Consider the following 19,961-nt stretch of genomic DNA (forward strand, 5'->3'; position numbering starts at 1 on the left):
GCAGCCCATCTATTACACTCAGTCTGCCAAATGGTATTCCCAGCTCATGTTCCTTCTCTCATTCCTCCATGAACCCATCAACTACACCACCCTGGTGATCTGAAGTGCATCTTGCAGAACAAGTGAAAAGAGTCCACCACCACTGAGGTAAATAGGAACTTTCTTGCTGATCAGGTGCAATGTGCCCAAGCGCCTCACATTTGGAAAAGCGCCATCTTGTAATCCAGGCACTCAGCACCTTCCACCTGTGTGTTTAGTGGCCCAGGCAGGTATGGGCTGTTTTCCATAGAGCCTAAGACTTTTGAGGTCTGCAGCACACATACCCCCACATAGTACACTAATACCCTGCTTCCACCCGGGCCACCAGTAGTGACACTCAGACGAGACATCATTATCTTGCCTCTTCCATTTAGGCTTTCCTTCAATTTTTTTCATTCTTGTTTGTTGATTCTCGCTAGCAGATTAATAATGACATATGTGTCTTCAAACTCACTAGTCTAGGCCTTCCATTTATTAAATTCTATTTTGCTCTTTCAATATAGTGCCTATTTAGGAAATTTCAGTATCAATCTTCTTGATTTCTCTTAGTTGTTTTGGGGTGGTTTCTAAATTTTCACATATTTTGTCAATTCGTTCTTGTAATGTTTTCCTGATTTCTTCCTGTTTTTTTCACCGTCTACCTTAATTTTATCTTTTTCTTAACTTATTGAAAGTATCCAAATACCATTCTTTGGAATTCTCTATCAGATAATTTCAGTGCTATTTTATTTCTGCAGAAAGGCCTCTGGCTCTGGATTTTGGCTGTTTGAGCCACCCTATCAGGTTTCATCATATGACCTGAATCTATGATCTCTGAGACATATCTATGCCTTTCTGTTTTATTGATGATTGTTTCTTAGTCACTCAGCACCTGTCTCCTGGTAAGTGTGATAGAGAAAGTGAGTGTGCACACAGTTATCCTTTCGCTGTTAAGAAAATAATAATAAAAATGTAGGGAAACCATGCAAACAGTAGGGAAAGATTAAATTAAAAGTTAATAAAAAGAGGCAAGGCAAATGAAATAAAAACAAATGATGGAAAAAGAAATAAAGAAAAATACAATAAGCAAAACTAGTGAAGGGAGGAAAATGCAAATACTAGTCAAGAAAAAACTGAAAGTGAAAAAAGAAAAGCAAGAGAAAATGAAAAGATAAATAGAAGAAAAAGAGAAAAGTAGAGAAAGTCGTAAAAGCCAAATGAAATAAAAGAAGGGAGAAAACTAAGGGACAGAGCCCCTAGCATGGGTCATCATCCTCTGCTGGCCAGGAGTTCATGGGCCAGAATCAGTGGGAGGTGGGTGGGAGGGGGAGAGGCAAGGAATAATGGGTTGGAATACAGAGTCAATCGCTTGGAGAGCTGTTGCCAGCCCTGGGGTCAGGGCACCTTATGTGGAAGTAGATCATATGGTGACTGAGTTCAGGGTGGTTTTCGGGTCCAGAGGGCATCTGATGACAGGCTGATGGTAAAAGAAGGGGTTCTTGCCTGTCCACGGGTTGCCTGGGACCCAGCCCTGCACTTTCTACTGATCTAATGAGGCAGAATTCATATGCATCTAGACTCGGGGATGGTACCCTAGGAGCCTGATCCAGAAGGGCACAGCTCAAATCTCAGAAGCTCCAGGGGGTTGGAGGTGTCACTGGCCATTTGGGTGGGTGCAGGTAGGGAGTGGTCATACTTTTGGTCACCAGGAGCATATGAGAGAATCCTAACTTTCAGCTGCCAGCCACAGGTGTCTCAATTAAATGCTACTTACAAACATTCATGATCGTATCAGACCAGCTTACAGTCCACCCACCTATCACCCCTTTTGTTTAGCTTCTTCTCCTACTCTATATAAAATCCGCTTATCCTTCCTTTTCTCTGAAGCACTGGGTTCCTGGATTATCACCCATATCTATTTCACATGGTTCATTGTGTTTCTGTTATAGATATTAAGTGTAGTGAATACACCTAGTTTGATATCATGCCAGGAATTTGACTTCTTTTTTTTTTTTGGCTGCTGCTTCCATAGATGGTGATTGTGAATCCAAAGAAAAAATTCAATATTTGACAACTTCATTATTTTTATTTTCTGTTTATCATGATGTTATTTATTGGCCCAGTTATGAGGATCTTTTTTTTCTTTATGTTGAGGTGTCATCCATAATGAAGGCTATATGCTTGGTCCTCTTTGTAAAGTGTTTCAAGTTTTCTTTACTTTCAGAAAGCTAAGTGGTGCCACCTGAACACCACAGGTTGTTAATGATGCCACATTCTTTTTCACAGTTCACTTTCTCAGATTATTAGCTCAGCATACAGATTGAATAAATATGGTGAAAAGAAACCTGTATGCACACCTTTCCTGATTTTAATCTAAGTATACCCTTGATCTGTCAATAGCACTGCCTCTTAGTTTTTGTAGAAGTTAAGCATGAGCACAATTAAGTGACCTTGGATTTCCTTCCCAGATTCTATTCAAAATTAAGTATTTTTAAAAAATATTGTATGATATATTTTATAAGAATACAAATATAAATTGATGAAATAGACCACTAAGTCCAAAAATAAACTTGTATATACTAATCAAAGATGTCAACATAAACCAGACAGAGTTAGGAAAGTGGTGCTGGAAAATTGAGTAACTATATGAAAATCAAATTTAAACCATACCTAATACTATATTCAATAGTTATCTCAAAATAGACTTTAATATCAATCTTATTAGAGAAATAATTCATGTCATTAAAGCATATTTGCAATGACAATTGAAGTGGAAAATGCTTTGATATATACATATATATTACAATAATAAGAAAAATCCTATTAGACATTTTCTTAACTGGTACACAAAATACATGAATTTGAAGTATAAATTAGACTTCATCACAAGTGAAAACTGTTTTTCAAAAGATACCATTATAATATTGAAAAGATAAGGCCCAGAAATGTTCACCGTACTTCTATCTGATGAAGCAATTGAATCCAACATACAACTGAGAATAGCTAAACCTTAAAACAATAGCATTTGTTTTAATGTGGAGCAGGATATGGAACAGGTGGAAGACTAAAATTGTACAACAACGTTTGAAAATAATTTCTAAACTCCTTAAAAGTTCATACAAATAAGCAATTTACTCTTAGGGTACTTACTCAGAATAAATGAAATACAAATTCATACAAAGACCTAAACTTGAATGTTCATAGAATCTTTATTCATCTTGACCCAAACTGAACCATTCAAGAATTCAAGAAATGGTAAAAGAATAAACAAGTTGGTAACTAGCCAATAATGGAGTATTCCTCAGTAGTAAAGGAAAGGGATGTTTGATTCACATAGTAAAATTAACGAATCTTGAATTTTGGGAATAATGAGGGCAACAAATGTATAGATGTGCTTTACACAATTGATCTATGTATTGTGATGAATTGTATGAGCCCCAATAAATTGATTAAAAAAATAATAGTATGTTGAGTGTTTTAGGCTGGATTTTCCAGAGAAACACACACACACACACACACACACACACACACATATCAAGAAAATAGCTCACACTATTGTAGGAGCAGTCAAGCTCAACTTCAGGCAGATACCAAGTCCATGGGTCAGATATTAGGCTGGAGGCTTCTCCTAACTCCCTTAGCTTCAGGAGCTGATGATCCATGGTCAGCAGTCAGATGGCAAGTCAAATGTCAGCTCCCAGGATCAGCAGGCAATATGGCAGGCCCACAGACCATTGGCTCAAGTCCAAAGAACCAGAAGTTGATGAGTCAAATGCAGAACCCAAACCGAGCAAAAAGCAAGCAAGCAAGCTTTCCACAGCACCTATTTATATAGGTAGTAGGTCATATCCCCAAGGAAACCTCCTTTCAATTGTACCAGGGCTGTGTCCTGAGTAAGTGGGTTGCATTCCACCCTAATCTTCTTACAACCACTTAGCTGCTCACAGGATATACCATCATAGTGTTGGTTATATTATGTTAAGTCAGCTCATGGGAGATTACAACCTCTCAACTGTCCAGCCATTGAGAAACCTGGACCAGTCAAGTCAGCACAAAACCTATCTACCACTCTGAAGTAAATGAACTAGAAATAAATGAAAATATTCTATGATTTTGTTATAAATGAACTCTAGAAAATATATTTTAATCTACAGTCACAAAAAGAACTGGTATTACCTGGATTGGCTTTGGGGAAGTGTATAGACTAGGTAGGAACACAAGAAAGTCTTCTGTGATTAGGGAAATAGTCTGTATACATATGATTATAGTGGTCACACAAATATATGTATATTGGTTAAAATGTGTCAAGCTGTCACAAAAAGTGGGTGCAAATGATCGCAGGATATTGATTCACAAGAGTCTTAAAATGAAAAATAAAATAATATTTTATAGAGCTGCCTTTTATGGCTTTTCTATATATTCTCTGTCCTTGAAGGATATTATTGCATCCTACATTTTTATTTTCTATCCCTTGCTTTTATCTAGAATCAGAATACTTTAAATAATATTTAGAAAAGTTTTAACATATACAATGCCACCATCAATTCATGCTTCACTTTTATACAAATACAAAAAGCACACATAAATTGGAAAGGAAGAAGGAAGAGAAAGAAATAGGAAGTGAGTAGGGAAAGAACAACAGAGAATATAAAGACATACAGGAATCATTAATCTCTGACAAAAATTAGCACTTCCATTAAATATTTTATAGCCTGAATTTGGCCATTTTTGTCTCTCGATGCCTCAATTTCCTACTTGCAAAACAGCAGTGAGCAAGATTAATTAAATTATTTCTAAGTTCTATGCCTCCAAATTTATGTTTTCTATCTCTAAAAACTCACATATACATTGAAATCTCAATTGTAAACAATGATATGGCTATGAATTCTACCATCATGAGGTCAGAGCTCAAGGGATTGGATCCCAGGGTTCAACTTTCAAGTTTAAATCACTGCTCTGCCACTGATTTGATGTGTGACCTTAAGCAAATTACTTCACCTCAGTTTCTTTATCAGTAATGTAGAGGCCTACAAGATGTATGTAAAAGCCTTAGCATGGTGTCTGACAGTCTTCTACTAACTCTCAGTATTCTGCAGAGGCAAAACAGGCCTTATGACTAATGGCACATGTTTCAAAAACACTCATGGGCTAGTCACATGGGGGTTGTTCCTACGGTCACTGCCAGTGCTAGCCTCTGAGAGAACAAAGATCAACGAATGTGCACCCCCTTTGATTATTGGGAACAAGGCAGCCTGAATGTCTGTTTCTTCTTCTGTCAGAAATGCTCTGCCCTCTTCCCTCCACCTCCTTATTTGGGGGTCAGGCATCTTCCCTAACACTTCTTTCAATCGAATGGAGCTAGCAACAGCACACAGAGAGAAATGAAAGCACTTTTCTTTCTTATAGTCAGTCAGGATTCACCTCAGTAGATGCATTTAATGATCTGGAACACTAGGAGGTACGATTTTGTTGTTGGCTTGGAATTTTCTGCTAAAATATTCATAAGACTTTTAAGGTGTGACTTCTTGTAGCTTCTGTCAAAAAAATTATGTCGGATTGTGCAGGGCATCAAAGGAGAAATAGAGATAAATAGTCAATGATCTCTAATTTGAATATATAGACATTGTATTTTGTTTCTTGGAAACATTGGGCCCTGAAAAATATTGAGGTTGTTTGAGAAAAATGATTTTAGAAAAATATATGTATATTCTGAACTCATGAATCAAGCCCTAGATGTGACAACCTTAAAACAAAGGGAGCTCAGTGATGAGAAACCTTCCCACAACCACTCTTCTGCCCCTCACTCTCCTCTTCCAACGAGAGCCTCATTGTCTTCAGCATGCTTCCGCACCTGATACTTTTGTTTTCCTAGTTCTTCTCTCTTTTCTCCTCATCTCTTTCCAAAGTTCACATCTCTGGCCTTTCACATTCCCCCAAAGATATTCTAATTGCATTTTGCATATATATGTATAAGTTAAAAAGTATTGCTACTGAGGTTCTAATTCATACATGCATGGTTTTATTCAATACAATAGGTGTTTAAACATGTATCTGCAGTCAGTGGGTACTTACAGGGAAGTTCTCTTAGCAATAAACTTATCTTAGTCTCCTTGGGTGCTTTGCAAAGAAAATGTCTAATCAAAAGAGTGGCATCATCGGAGTTCTGCTGGGTTAATATAATTCAAGGTATAGCATTCAGGACCCCTTTGGGGGTCAAATGACCCTTTCACAGGGGTTGCCCAATTAATAACAGTAGCAAAAATATGGTTATGAAGTAGCAGCAAAAATAAGTTTATGGTTGGGGGGTCACCACGACATGAGGAACTGTATTAAAGAGTTGTGGCATTAGGAAGGTTGAGAAACACTGGTCAAAGCCAAGAAATAGGAAGACAGTTATTTCATCAACCAACTGGCAGAACCCATGTTTGTGCCTTTCCTAAAGAAAATGGACTCAACAGAATGCAGATATCATCCAACAATTTCACAAAGATGACAAGCAAATAAAATTTTGTTGGAGATATTTCAAAAACAGTTGCAGCAGTACATCAACAAGGAGATGCCACAAATTCAAGCTAAATTCAAGAGCACTGGAATCAAAGACAAATTAAAAACATAAAAAAGGGAATAAAGGGCTTTTTGTCAGGAAGTAATTATATATCAAGAAAGCATCCCAGCTCAGTCGAACTCAAGTCCACAAGTCCAATACCGGTCCATGAGTCTCTCTTTAAGCTCACACAGTGTCGTGCAATGATGCAGAATGCAGGAAGATAACAGGCCAGTGGGTGCAGAGTCATGTGGATCCAAGGAACATGGAAACATAATAGGGCTCTAGCAGTTCTCAAAGGTGGCCAGCAATGAGGAAAATGAAAGGGGAGAGAGAGGGAAGGAGGCTCCCAGCATCCTCCTTATTAGAAGGCTACACCTTTAAGGAGGTACCACCAGGCTGTGACCTAATTGACAGGTTGTATTCCAGCCCATCCACTGTCATACATCTTCAAGTTAACATAATACTATATTTACTGAAGGAAAGGAGGACTGGAAGAACTTGCTAATGAAGATCAAAGCCTTCAATCTTCAGCATGGATTGCAAATGAATTCAAAGACAATGAAAATCCTCACGAGTAGACTAACCGACACCATCCTGATAAAGGTAGAAAAGATTGAAGTAGTCAGAGAATTCATTTGACATGGATCTACTATCAATACTCATAGAAGCAACTGTCAAGAAATGAAATGATATATTGCCTTGGGTAAATATGCTTCACTAGGCCACTTGAATTTCAAGAATAAAGATGTCAATTTGAAGATTAAGGTGCACCGAACCATGATATTGTCAATCACCTTATAGGCATATGAAAGCTGGACAATGTGTAAGGCAGACTGCAGAAAAATCGATGCATTTGAATTAAGGTGTTGGCGACGAATATTGAAACTGCCCCAAGAACAAACATACCCGTCTTTGCTGAAGTACAACCCGGATGCCCCTCAGAAGGGAGAATTGGGAGCTTTCACATCATGTACTCTGCATATGTTAGCAGGAAAGACCAGTGAGTAGGAAGGGATGTCTCATTTGGGGAAGTAGAGTTATCAAAAGAAGAAGGCCCTCAGGCGAAGACCTGACACAGGGGCCACAACAAAGAAATGACACATACCAATTGCGAGGATGGCTCCGGAGCAGGCAGTGCTTCATACTCTCGTTCATAGGTTCCTATGACACAGAGCCAGCTCAACGGCACTGAACAAAAGCAACAAGCTAAATGAAATCTCTTTGCATACTCAATAAAAAGCAAGCAAACATGTTCCTGTTATTCTTTGCTTTCAGTCAAGGTCCATCTGACATCAAATCGACAAGGATATCCCTCATTTCATGTCTTTTTCTCAATCTGCCTTTTCTTTTGGCTGCAACTGTTTTTTAATTTTATCCTACAAAATTTTACTTGCATGTAATATTAATGATATTGTTCCAAAATTTCCACATCCTGCGGAACTGCTTACCAAAGTAGTAAGTAGCCACATCTAGGGCACAATTATTAGTCTCTCCTTTCCAGACCAAGTAATTGTTTTTATTTGTGATGAGCACAAATACGGCACTTTTTCAATCAGTTGGCCAAGTAGTTGTCTTTCCAATTTTTTCTCATAGATGAGTGAGTTCATTCCCAGGCCTGAAGGGTGTGCAAAGACCGTAATCACATGAGTTCCCTAAGTCTCGATCAGACCAGTAAGCCTGCTCTGTTTTTTAATTTGTTTGTTTGGATCATGTTTTTCTTGGACTGTGTATAGAACCTCCAATTGTAATCCTTTTTAGGGCAGTCGCTCATGGTAGCTGGACATCATTTGGTTCCTCTGGTTTAAGGTTTGCGGAGGCTCAGGTTCTCGTGGCTCATTAGACCTTTGAATTAATTGCTTTATTGATTTTTAAATTTTCTTTACAATTATTTGGTCCGGAAAGGAGAGACTAATAATTGTGCCATAGATGGCTACTTACTACATTGGTAAGTAATGATGGGGGTTAAGCTTTTAAGACTCCAGTCACTACTCCACAAAGAAGGATGTAGAACATTGTCTTTGAGGATTATGTTATGCCAAGTAACCTTAATGTTCCCTGAGACTATGATCCTGAGCCCCTAGACCCAGTAACTTATTGCATCAATGTGTTTGGTTATGGTTAAATTATCATAAATTTGGGTTAAATTATTTTTAAAACTGCTATAGTAAGTAGGTAACCTATAATAATGAGGTAACCGAATGACTGATCCTGGAGCAAAGGGAAATCCATGTGGTAGCTGTATGCTAATCTTGAATCTTTACCTGGAGGAACTTTCTGGACCAATGAAGAGACTGGTGAAAATCAAGCAGAAAACAAATGTCTCATTTACTTGAAGATATAGAGATGGGGACTTGGGAGGGCGGAGATGCTGGAAATCCAGGAACAAAATTAAACTATACAAAAAGGGGCTCTAGAATCTTCATAGATGACCCTTTGAGTTTTGTGTGAAACACAAGACATATATGGAGAGATGAGAATTCATGGTATACAGCAGTTAAGTACTTACTATGGCTCTTTTAACCATGGTTTTGGTCATTTTCACCACGTGACTTTCTCCTTATAGGTCTAAGTAAAATAATGTGCATGCAAGTGTGGAAAGGATTATATGTTTCATTTGTTGTTAGAGCTAAACATCTTCAGACTGGGGCCTATGGAAGGGTGACCTTTGGGTACTTATCAGCAATAAAATAGCTTGGTGACACCACCTGAGCCGGGCAGAGGCCAGGGGACCACATAATTGAGAGACGAGGACCACAGAGAAGCTGTATGGCTAAGAAGAGGCTGTCCTGACCAAAGAACTCTGTTCTAAGTATTTTTAAACTTTAATTACAAGGTGTTAATTTCTCTAATAAGTCCTATAATCTTGAATATGATTTTTAAAATGTGTTTCAGTGCGGCCACTGCAGTAAATTATCAAACCCAGCTCAGAAGTGGATATTGCCATGGGAGGGACAACTTGTGTCAGATTCAATAGGATGTGTGACCTCTGCCTCAAAGTGATGTGGAATCAGTCTTTTCATTCATACTCATGAAGGTAGAGGGAGCCAGATGTCATACCCAGACATTGTTATTTTACACATTGTAAAGAAAAATAAGACAGCTTTAGAGTGCAATACTCAGAATATGCTCAATACTAGGAGATCATTTAATTTGAAGCAGTCAGAGTAGAAAGTCACTGTCGAAAATGCAGATAAATCAGTAGACTATCCCATAAGCATTACATTTGAATAATAGGATTAAAATAATTCTAAAGTAAATGTCACTTTATACCTATGAAACAAAGTCTAAAAGGGCTTCAAAGTAATCACACGGGTCCAAAAGTACAGTCAATGTCTGAAAAAATATAGTTCAACTCGAGTTAATGCTAGACAATAAAATGCAGCACTGCACAATATGCTTTACACTGTCAAGTATAAAATCCAACTTTAATGGAAATGTGAAAAAGCATAACAGTGTCATATATAAAAAGGAAAAAAGAAGTCAATAGGAAAAACAACAGAAACAATAGATTGACACTTGAAGATCAACGTTTAAAAGCATTTATTACAAATCTACCAAAGGAATTAGAGAAACATATAAAAATAATAAGAAATCATAAAGAACCAAATGTATAATCCATAACTGACTAATATGACTAAAATTACTTCCATTGAGTCCATTCTGATTCATAGCATCCCTATAGAATAGAGAACTGCCTCTGTGGCTTTCTCATGCTGTAAATCTTTAAACTAGCAGTAAGTCTCATTTTTGTCTCATGGAGCAGCTGGTGGTTTCAAAGTACCCACCTTACAATTAGTAGTTCAACTTGTGACCCGGTACACCATTAGGGAAATATTTATTCACTTGGAATAAGAGCAAGTTAGTTACTGAAGATTATAAAAAAGACTAAGACACAGAAATAGAAACTATCCAAACTGAACTATGGTGACAGACAATAATGAAATGAACACAGCATCATAAGTACAGTATAGTATTAGTAGATGCAGACATTAAAATAATTGCTATATCAATATTATCTTTCCAAGAAGCTGAATAAAAGAGTGAGCATATTATACAAAACATGTAAGACATTTCAAAAATCCAAATGGATCTCATCAAGATGAAAATCCTGCTATCTAAGATGAAGAGTACACAGAATAGAATTAATAGCAGGGCAGACATTGGATAATATGTCTCTACATAATATGAAGACATAGCAATGAAAGTCCAAAATGAAACACAATGAGGGAAAATTAATAAGATTTAAACATGTTGTGGAAAAATTGAGGCTTCCAAATATATCCATAGTTGGAATCTCTGAAGGAAACGAGATCATTTGAAGTGGGATGAGTAGACTAATTGAAGAAATAATAGAAAAATGTTTCATAATCAGCTGAAAATAATTAATTTACATATATAAGAATCTATATCATATGAATCATAAAAATAATTCTAACCTGTTATATAGACTTAAAACCAGAAATGATGAGAATACTTTAAAAACAGTTCATTGCAAAAAAAGCAAACAAGCAAAGAATAAAGATAAAAATGACAGTAGATTTATTCCTGGAAATAATGAAAAGTTAAAGATAGTGAAGCAATATCTTGAAATTACTGGGAAAATATATTAACCTGAAATGGTTTATTTGCTACAATTCTTTCAAAAATGAAGTAAGAGAATGGGAATGACTTTCAGATTGGCTAGTAAGGAATTTAGTACGTCCTTCTCTGAAAATGCAATGATAAAACTGGAAAACATTGTCGAAAGCAACCAATCAAGATTATAGAAATTGTGCAAAGGTATTCTCCAATCGGAAAAGCATTTATTTAGAAATATTTACAAAATATTTATAAAAATAATGGAAGTGCCCTGGAGAAGATTGACCTGAAGTTCATCGACACCACCCTCCAAGTTTGGCCACGGCCATTTCCAGACGGTAGAAGAGAAGAAAGCTTTCATGGGACCACTCAAGAAAGGCCGAATTGCCAAGGAAGAAGGCGCATAACAGATGGTATAGCTGGTGGGATCAGAATAAAGACTTCTTTTCCTGTGGAAAAAAAATAATGCAAGTGGTGCCTTAATAGCTAAGTGTTGGGCTGCTAACCACAAAGTCGCCAGTTTGAAAACACCAACTACTCTGAGGGGAAAAGATGAGGCTTATAATAATAGTGGTATTGGCCTATGTACAAATATTTGCAAGGTAATACACTGAAGCTGCAGATGGGCCTTGGGCCTCAGCTCATACCTTCCCTCAATACAAGAATACTTTGTTCTAACAAATTGGCATTCTGTGATGCTCAACTCCACTCCCCTCCACGATCACTGAAGACAAAATGGGTGCATAAGCAGATGTGCTGAAGACAGAGGATGGTGCCCGGCTATTAAAAGATATAGTGCCTGGAGTCAAAGGCTTGAAGTTAAACAAGCGGTCAACCAACAGTGAAGCAACCAGCCCACATGGAAGAAGCACACCAGCTGGTGTGATCATGAGGTGTCATTGACATCGGGCAATGGGCATCAGAAGACTCACAACAAACAGTAAACATAAAAATGCATTGGTGAGAATGGAGGGGGGTTGGAGTGGAGACACAAGGCCCATCTATGCACAATGGAACATTCCCCCCACAGAGGGGTCCCAGGGAGGGAGGGAGTCAATCAGAGTGCAGTAGAGCACTAATGGGTCATGCAATACACCTTTGATCCCTTGAGGCCTCCTCAACCCCCTGCTGTCATGACCCCAGTACCGCTTCCCAATCTAGACTATACGGGAGCCTGTACATAGATATAGGCAAGAGATAAAACTCACAACACATGGAACCCAGGAACAGGAATGGGAATATAAATAACAAAAGGGTAGGGGGAAAGGGGGAGAGGTGGGGAGTGACTGGGCAAGAACAACAGAAACCAGAGGGGAAGGGAGACAGTGGTCGGTGTGAGATTTAAAAATAATCAACAATCTACAATCTATCAGGGGTCACGAGGGTGGTAGGGAGGGGGAGGAGGGAGGAAAAAAAAGAGGAGCTGATCAATGAAAAGTAAATGTCTAGAAAAAAACAATGGAATACATGTACGAATATGTCGGATACAATTGATGTAAGGATTGTAATAAGAGCTGTAAGAGCCCCCAGTAAAATTATTATTAAAAAAAAACAGAGTTTTTTACAGTCTAGGACACTCACAGGGCCAGTTCTACTCTGTCCTATAGGGTTGCTAATGAGTCAGAACTGATTTAACGGCAGTGAGTTGTCTATGATGTTAACCTGGGGTTGTTTCATTTCCACCTATCGCCCACAATGCCATGCTTCAGATGGGTTACCAAGGCAGTAGGAGGGGCTGACTTCATTTGCAGTGGAGTGCAGAGAGGTCTATGTCCGTGTTTGTCATCTTCCAGCTGACACCCCAAACAACATGAAACCGTAGTGACAAACCAACTCCGACTTCCTCTGTCTGAATTCTTGACTCATGAAGCCAAGATCAATGCAGGATTTCTAGGCATTATAAAAGCTGAGCTAAGTCACTGCACAGGCAAAATATCTGGTTTTGATACTTGGATGTGGGTGACTGAAATAACAAAACTCTTAGGTGACATGGTTTTGAGAACCAGAATTAAGTGAAAGTTTTAAGGACTTTAAAGAGCTTGTTAAGGGAAGTATTGAAGCTCTCATGAAATGCGCAATTTAAAGCTTAAAAACAAAGTCAGGAATTTGTTCTAAGAAACATGAGGAGAGGAAATCCTCATTATGTTGTGTTTGAAAATGTAGTCATCTGTAGATATCAAGAAAATAAACTGTATCTGACAAATTGAGTGGTGTTACTAAAAAGGTTGTGTTAGACAGGGTTCTCTAGAGAGATAAAACCAAATTGCTGATAATTTAATATATTTATTTATAAAGATAATTAGATATATAACAAGAAATGAACTGTTAAATCATATACAGATAAATATATAATACAAGAAATAAAGTTAAATTATAAAGCACTATAAATGGCTCAGTGCAACTCACGTCCATGAGAGAAAGTTGAGAGACTAGCAGTCCTTCAAGTCTGGTCTGCTGCCAGATCTTCCTCTATTTGTAGAGAGAGCTAGGCTATGTCAGCACAGCAGCCAATCACAAGGCAGGTCACCAACCGCCTGTCCCCAGCTCCAGAGATGTCTTAAAGGGACCTCAACTTACAGCGACACAGTCCACAGGCTAGGCGTCCCACAGGTAGTGTAGCCTTTAAATTGAGGCACAGAACAAGCAAGGCAGCCTCAAGCTGGTCCGATGATCACAGAGCAAGAGACAAGAAAGGCAAGGCTCACTAAACCATTTATCTCTCCGCCCTTCAGTCAATCCCACCTGCGTTTATCAGCCAGGCTGGCACAATAAACTATCTCAAAGGTTTCTAGAAAAGTATTGAAGGTGTCATATAGTTTCTTCTTGAGGGTTACAATATAATAATAGAGCAAAGAAATAATCTAAAGGAATAAATATTAGACAAGTTTAAAATACAACTTTTTCCTTTTAATTTTGAGCCTTTCTAAGGTTCTTCAATTACGTTAAGCTTTCAGCTACAAATGAAATGCAGACTGAGGGTATAAGATTCTTTGGAAGACAAAAGAAAGCTGATGTGGTTCTTCAGAAAATTAATCTGTTTAGACAAAATATACTTTAAGAGTCTTAGGGCTTGCCTTACACATTTTTTCAATTATATAATACAACTTGTAATTTCAAAGTAACATTATTACTTAGGATCTTATAGAAATTCCACAGTAGAAAAGGATTCATATCAAAGAACATTATGTGTGGTCTGGTCTAACGGAGATTATATATTTATTCAGAATAAATCCACTAAGATTTAAAAATGTTTATAACAACTTGTAATGAAATGGACAGAGGTAGTATACAATTGGAAGGGGATTTGGTATTTCCGATGATATATATTCAGGAAGGAGTGTGAGGAAATATATACTCAGCTAAAAATATAGACGACTGTCAAAATCATCTTGTTACCTGCCATTGAATCAGTTCTGACTCATAGACACCATATGAACAAAAGAGCGAAACAATGCCCAGGGCTGCGCCATCCTCATACACGTTCTTATTGGCGCTACTGTGTCAATTCACCTTGTCAAGGGTCTTCTTCTTTTCCATTGCCCCTCCACCTTCCCAAGAATGCTGTCTTTCTTCAGAGACTGCTTTCTCCTGAATGTCCACAGCACAGGAGGGGATGCCATCCTAGCCTCCAAGGAGTGTTCTGGCTTTACTCCTTCCAAGACATAGTTGTTGGTTCTTTTGACAGCCCATGGTACTTAGTCGTCTAGTGCTACTTTAATAGAAATACCACAAATGGATGACTTTTATAATTATACATTTATTTCCCCACAGTTTAGAAGATAGAAATCCAAATCCCTGGCACTGTCTCTAGGGTAAAGCTTTCTGTCTATCATCTCTAGAGGGAGGTCCTTGTCTTTTCTGACTTTCTCTTCCTGGGAAATTCTTCATGTGGCTTGCCACCTCTCATATCGCATCTCTGTATCTCACTGGTTTAATATATTTTTAAATATTCTAATTTGTTTAATATTTCAAAAGAAATTTTCTGAAAATATATTATTCCTACCTCCTTAAAATAGCAGAAGTTATGATTTACAAAAAATATTTTGGGGAACAGAATCCAGTCCATAACAGCTGCTTTTTATAAAAAAGAAAAGATAATTCATTATGTAGTCACACATGTCTCAGGGTATCATTTCCAGGCCTTAGAGCAGAGCCCTAATCACAGAACTGGCAGTATGTACCTAATTGAATTTCAGAATTGCTAGGGGCCAGTGACTTCCTGATTTCCCCCAATTTTTTCCACAGGTTCATCTGTAGCAATTAACTTATGCCTGTTTTGGTTGTGAATATGTGTTTGTGTATGATTTTTGTTCTTTTAATTATAGGTTGCCAGATCAAGAATGGCTATATTTAGAACTTGAGTAAAAATTTCACCGAAAAAGATATTCAAATAGGCACCAAACATATGAAAAAATAATTTATTTAAAGAGTAGGCTTTAAGAACTGGCTCTATATGATCAAATCGACAACAACACTTTGAAAGATCAGATAAGAACACTAGGGGGTAATATTATGTTAATGAGGGAGACATAATGTAAAAAGGAAGTTGAGAATACCCCAATTAAAGAATATAATCTAAGTCACTAAATGGTACCTGTAGAAAGTTATGAATTGGTTTAGAATTTGTTGTTTATATTCTCAGCCATAACAATACAATAAAGAAAATTTAGAGAAAAATTAAGCAACAACCCCCATGAGAAGATATAGCAAAAAGTAATAATTGAACCAGACTCACAAATATTTCAATATTGGAAATATTAAATATAGATCATAGAATTAAAAGGTTTCTCAACTGGGTAATACCTCGATTCTTGGCTTCACACAAGAAAGAATTCGTGCTGAAGCCCATTTTGTAATTCACGTAGGTTTTTATGAAGGATGGGAGAAAGTGTCAAGTTTTACAGTCTCGAAATTGTGCACGCTGTTTCAGGGAAGCGTGCTGAGCCATGCGGACAGTGCACAGGGGCTCACAACTGATCACGAGCAACCTCATGTAACAGCGCACCCACATGTGCGGAACGGGGGGAGAGATCACAGGGACCAAGGGGTCCAGGGCGAAAGAGCATGAGGACTGGGGCGAGAGAGAGCGAGGGGGAAGAGAGTAAAAGAACATACTTCCTGCCTTTATTCTGATCAACCCTTTGGCTGGGGGAGGCGTGGTTGAAGATATTGGTTGGCCCCATTGTTGGTGTTAAGCCCACCTGGGTGAAGTGCAGGGCCGGTCCTACCTTGGATCGCCCAGGTGTACTTCCCACCTGGCTCAGGAGCCTGAATCTGAGCATGCTCAATTAAGGTGACCTCATAGGTGTCTAATGGTTGTCTGAGTTCTTCCCAACCTCCTTTATGAGGGCCTTTGCTGGCATGGGAGGGACAACCACGTTGTCCCTGAGTCTGGCTACCTAATAGAATTATTTTAATATATTTAATTAACTAAATAAGAGATAAAAGATATGTGGGAAAGTAATTTAAAGAGCAGACTATGGCCCTTCGTCACCTTTCAGCTCTGGGACTGAATTTACAGCAGTTCAATTTTTGATCTAACAATAGACAGATCTATATGGGGACCAATGACATTAGTGAGGTTTTCACACATTAGAAGAAGCAACCATTTGATATCCAGGGTTAGCATATAACAGATGGGTTAGGAAAGAAGGGTGATTGGAAAGAGTAAATGGAGAGTAAGTGAGAAATGTGATACAGCATTGAGAAGGGTTACGGTGAATGAGATGAAACAAAATATGTATGAATTGTTGATTGTAAAACTAGTTATCTGCTCTGTAAACTACCTAATTCACACACACACATACACACAAAGAAAAAAAAGAGCACCACACTTAAATAGCCAATGGTTTAAAGCTAAAATCATCACAAGATACATTGAAAAGCACTTTGGAACACATCATACCAAAACTTATGGAATGCAGCCAATGCAGAGTTTAACAGAAAAAACATACTTGTGATGCTTCTATTTAAACACTTCTCAAATCAGTAACTAAACTGTTCACTTTGAGAAACTAGAGCAAGGAAAGCAAACTAAATACACGTCAAATATACAACAGGAATGATAAGGTCCTTGTTAGGTGCCATCACTATATCAATCCCCTTTGTCCGGGGCCTTCCTCCTTTTCACTGTCCCTATTCCAGACTTGATATCCTCCTGGGAGTGGTCTCTGCTGACAACCTTTCCAAAGTATGTGTGACAAAGTGTTTTCATCCTTGCTTCTAAACAGCAATCTACATAGAACCTCCTCCCTGGAGGACGGACAACAGAAAAGTGGGTGAAGGGAGACGTCGGACAGTGTAAGACATGACAAAATAATAATCATTTATAAATTATCGAGGGTTCAGGAGGGAGTGGGTGGTGGGGAGCTGATACCAAGAGCTCAAGTAGAAAGCAAATGTTTTGAAAATGATGATGGCAACAAATGCACAAATGTGCTTGACACAATGGATGGATGGATGGCTTGTGATAAGAGTTCTAAGAGCCCCCAATTAAGTGATTAGAAAAAAAGTTCTGTGTTCTCTTGGCAGTCCAGGGTACATTCAATATTCTTTGCCAGCACCATAATTCAAAGGCCTCAATTCTTCTTTGTATCTTCCTTATTCAATGTCCAACTTTCACATGAATATGAGGCAATTGAAAAGCCATGGGATAATAAAGACTAAAGTGGAAATAAAACCGAGAAATAATGACAATAGGGAAAATCAGCAAGACATAAACTTAGTTCTTTGTTAAAAAATAAAAATTTAAAAGCCAGAGACTAGGGCCCTGAATAGCCCTTCAGGTCTGGGAATGAACTCATCCCTTTTGCTAAATTTTCAACTAAACTATAGACAGAAGCACAAGCGGAAACGTAATACTAACGAGGTATGTACTCTCTATGACCCATTTCATATTAAAAGAGCAGCATTTACTCAAGAACAAAGTTCATAATAGGTAAGAAAGATGGATGGGTGGAAAACAGAAAGCAGGGAGGAAATGGAATGACTGACACTACTTTGTGATGACTGCACCCAATGACATAAAATAAAACGTGTGTGATGTGCTGAACGGAAAACTGCTCTGCTTTGTAAACTTTCACTCACTTCCCAATAAAAAGTATGTATAATTAAATATAAAAGGATAGAGAAGAAATTGAAGGGAGGGGAAAAAAACAAGCCAGCAGCTCTGATGCCCAAGAATGAAGTGAGAAGACGAAAATACTAAAACCAGGACTAAAAGAGGAAACACTGCCACGTACTTTACAGAAAAAAAAAAATTATAAGAGGACATAATGAAAATTGTATGGCAACAATTACACAGCTTAAATGAAATTGACCAATTTTCAGAAAGCCATGAACTAAAAATCTAACAAAATAAATATAATATTTGAATAGATCCATGATAATTAAAATATTGAAGTAGTGTTTTTCTTTTTAATGTCACGCACAAAGGAAAAACCCTTACCAAGATTGCTTCATCAATAGTTTGGTGTTGGGTGTCACCAAGTGAGTTCAGACCACAGTCATTCTATGCACAACTGAAGGAAACCCTGCTCAGTCTTGCGCTGTTCTAACAACTGTCCCTATGTCTGAGCCCCTTGTTGTAGTCTCTGTGTCAGTCCATCTCCTATAAGGCCTTCTCTTTTTTGCCGTCCCTCTACTTTACCAAATACGATGTCCTTCTCAAGAGACTTCTGTCACCTGACAATATGTCCAAAGTATTTAAAGGTGAAATATCGCCACCCTGACTAAGGAGCATTCTGGCTCTACTTGTTTCAAGACAGACTTCTTTGTCCTTACAGTAGTCTTTCAAAAGCAGTACTTTCAGTTTTCTTCTCCAGCACCACAGCTAAAATGCATCAGTTCTTCCTTATTCAATGTTCAACTTGTACATGGATTTGAACCAATTGGGTCAAGCACACAATGGTCTTCTATATAACCTCCTTGTTTTTCAATCCTCTAAAGAGGCCTTGTGCAGCAGGTTTACCTCATGCAATTCGTCTTTTGATCTCTTGACTGCTGCTTCCCTGAGCATTGATTGCAGATCCAAACAAGACAAAATCCTTAATAACTTGAAGCTCGTCACTATTTCTTACCAAGAGTAGAAAGCTTCAAAAGTTTTGTCGACAAAAATCTCTTCATTCCATTTTCCACAAACTTTGTGAAGCTACCTTGTATATTAAATATTTAAAGAAGAGTTGACAGCAATTATTTATACATTTTCCAAACAATAGAAGAGGAAAGATAATTCCTAATTTATTATATAAAATTTGTGTTACTATGAATCCACAAAAAGAGACCAAAATATCATTAAAAAGAAGCAAAGCAATCCAAAATAATTATGGACCAATAATTCTTATGAATACAGAATCTAAAATCCTTGATGAAATTCTACCAAACTGAATCCAGCAAATTATAAAAAAGTATTATATATCAAGGGGAGTTTTCCCCAAGAATTTTTGGTTAGATCAACATATAAAGTTTTCGTTCCTGTATTTAGTATAACACATTTTTTAAAAAGCCAAACCCACTGCTGTCAAGTCAGTTCTGACCCATAGTGACACTACATGGGTTTTCTGAGATTATCAATCTTTAAGGGAGCAGACTCATCTTACTTCAGAAGAGTGACTGGTAGATTTGAACTGATGACCTTGCATTTAGCAGTTAACCTCCTAGCATCAAACATTACTCCAAAACTATACTCACTGTCATTGAGTAAATGCCGACCACCCCCCTTTGTGGGTTTATAATACTGTAACCATTTGCAGGAGTAGAACGCCCAGTCTTAATTCAGTAGAGCTGTTGATGGTTTCAAACTGCTCACCATGAGGATCAC

Source organism: Echinops telfairi, unplaced genomic scaffold, assembly GCF_000313985.2.
Source record: "Echinops telfairi isolate 266 unplaced genomic scaffold, ASM31398v2 ScPeMD7_7427;HRSCAF=8465, whole genome shotgun sequence".
NCBI classification, from domain to species: domain Eukaryota; kingdom Metazoa; phylum Chordata; class Mammalia; order Afrosoricida; family Tenrecidae; genus Echinops; species Echinops telfairi.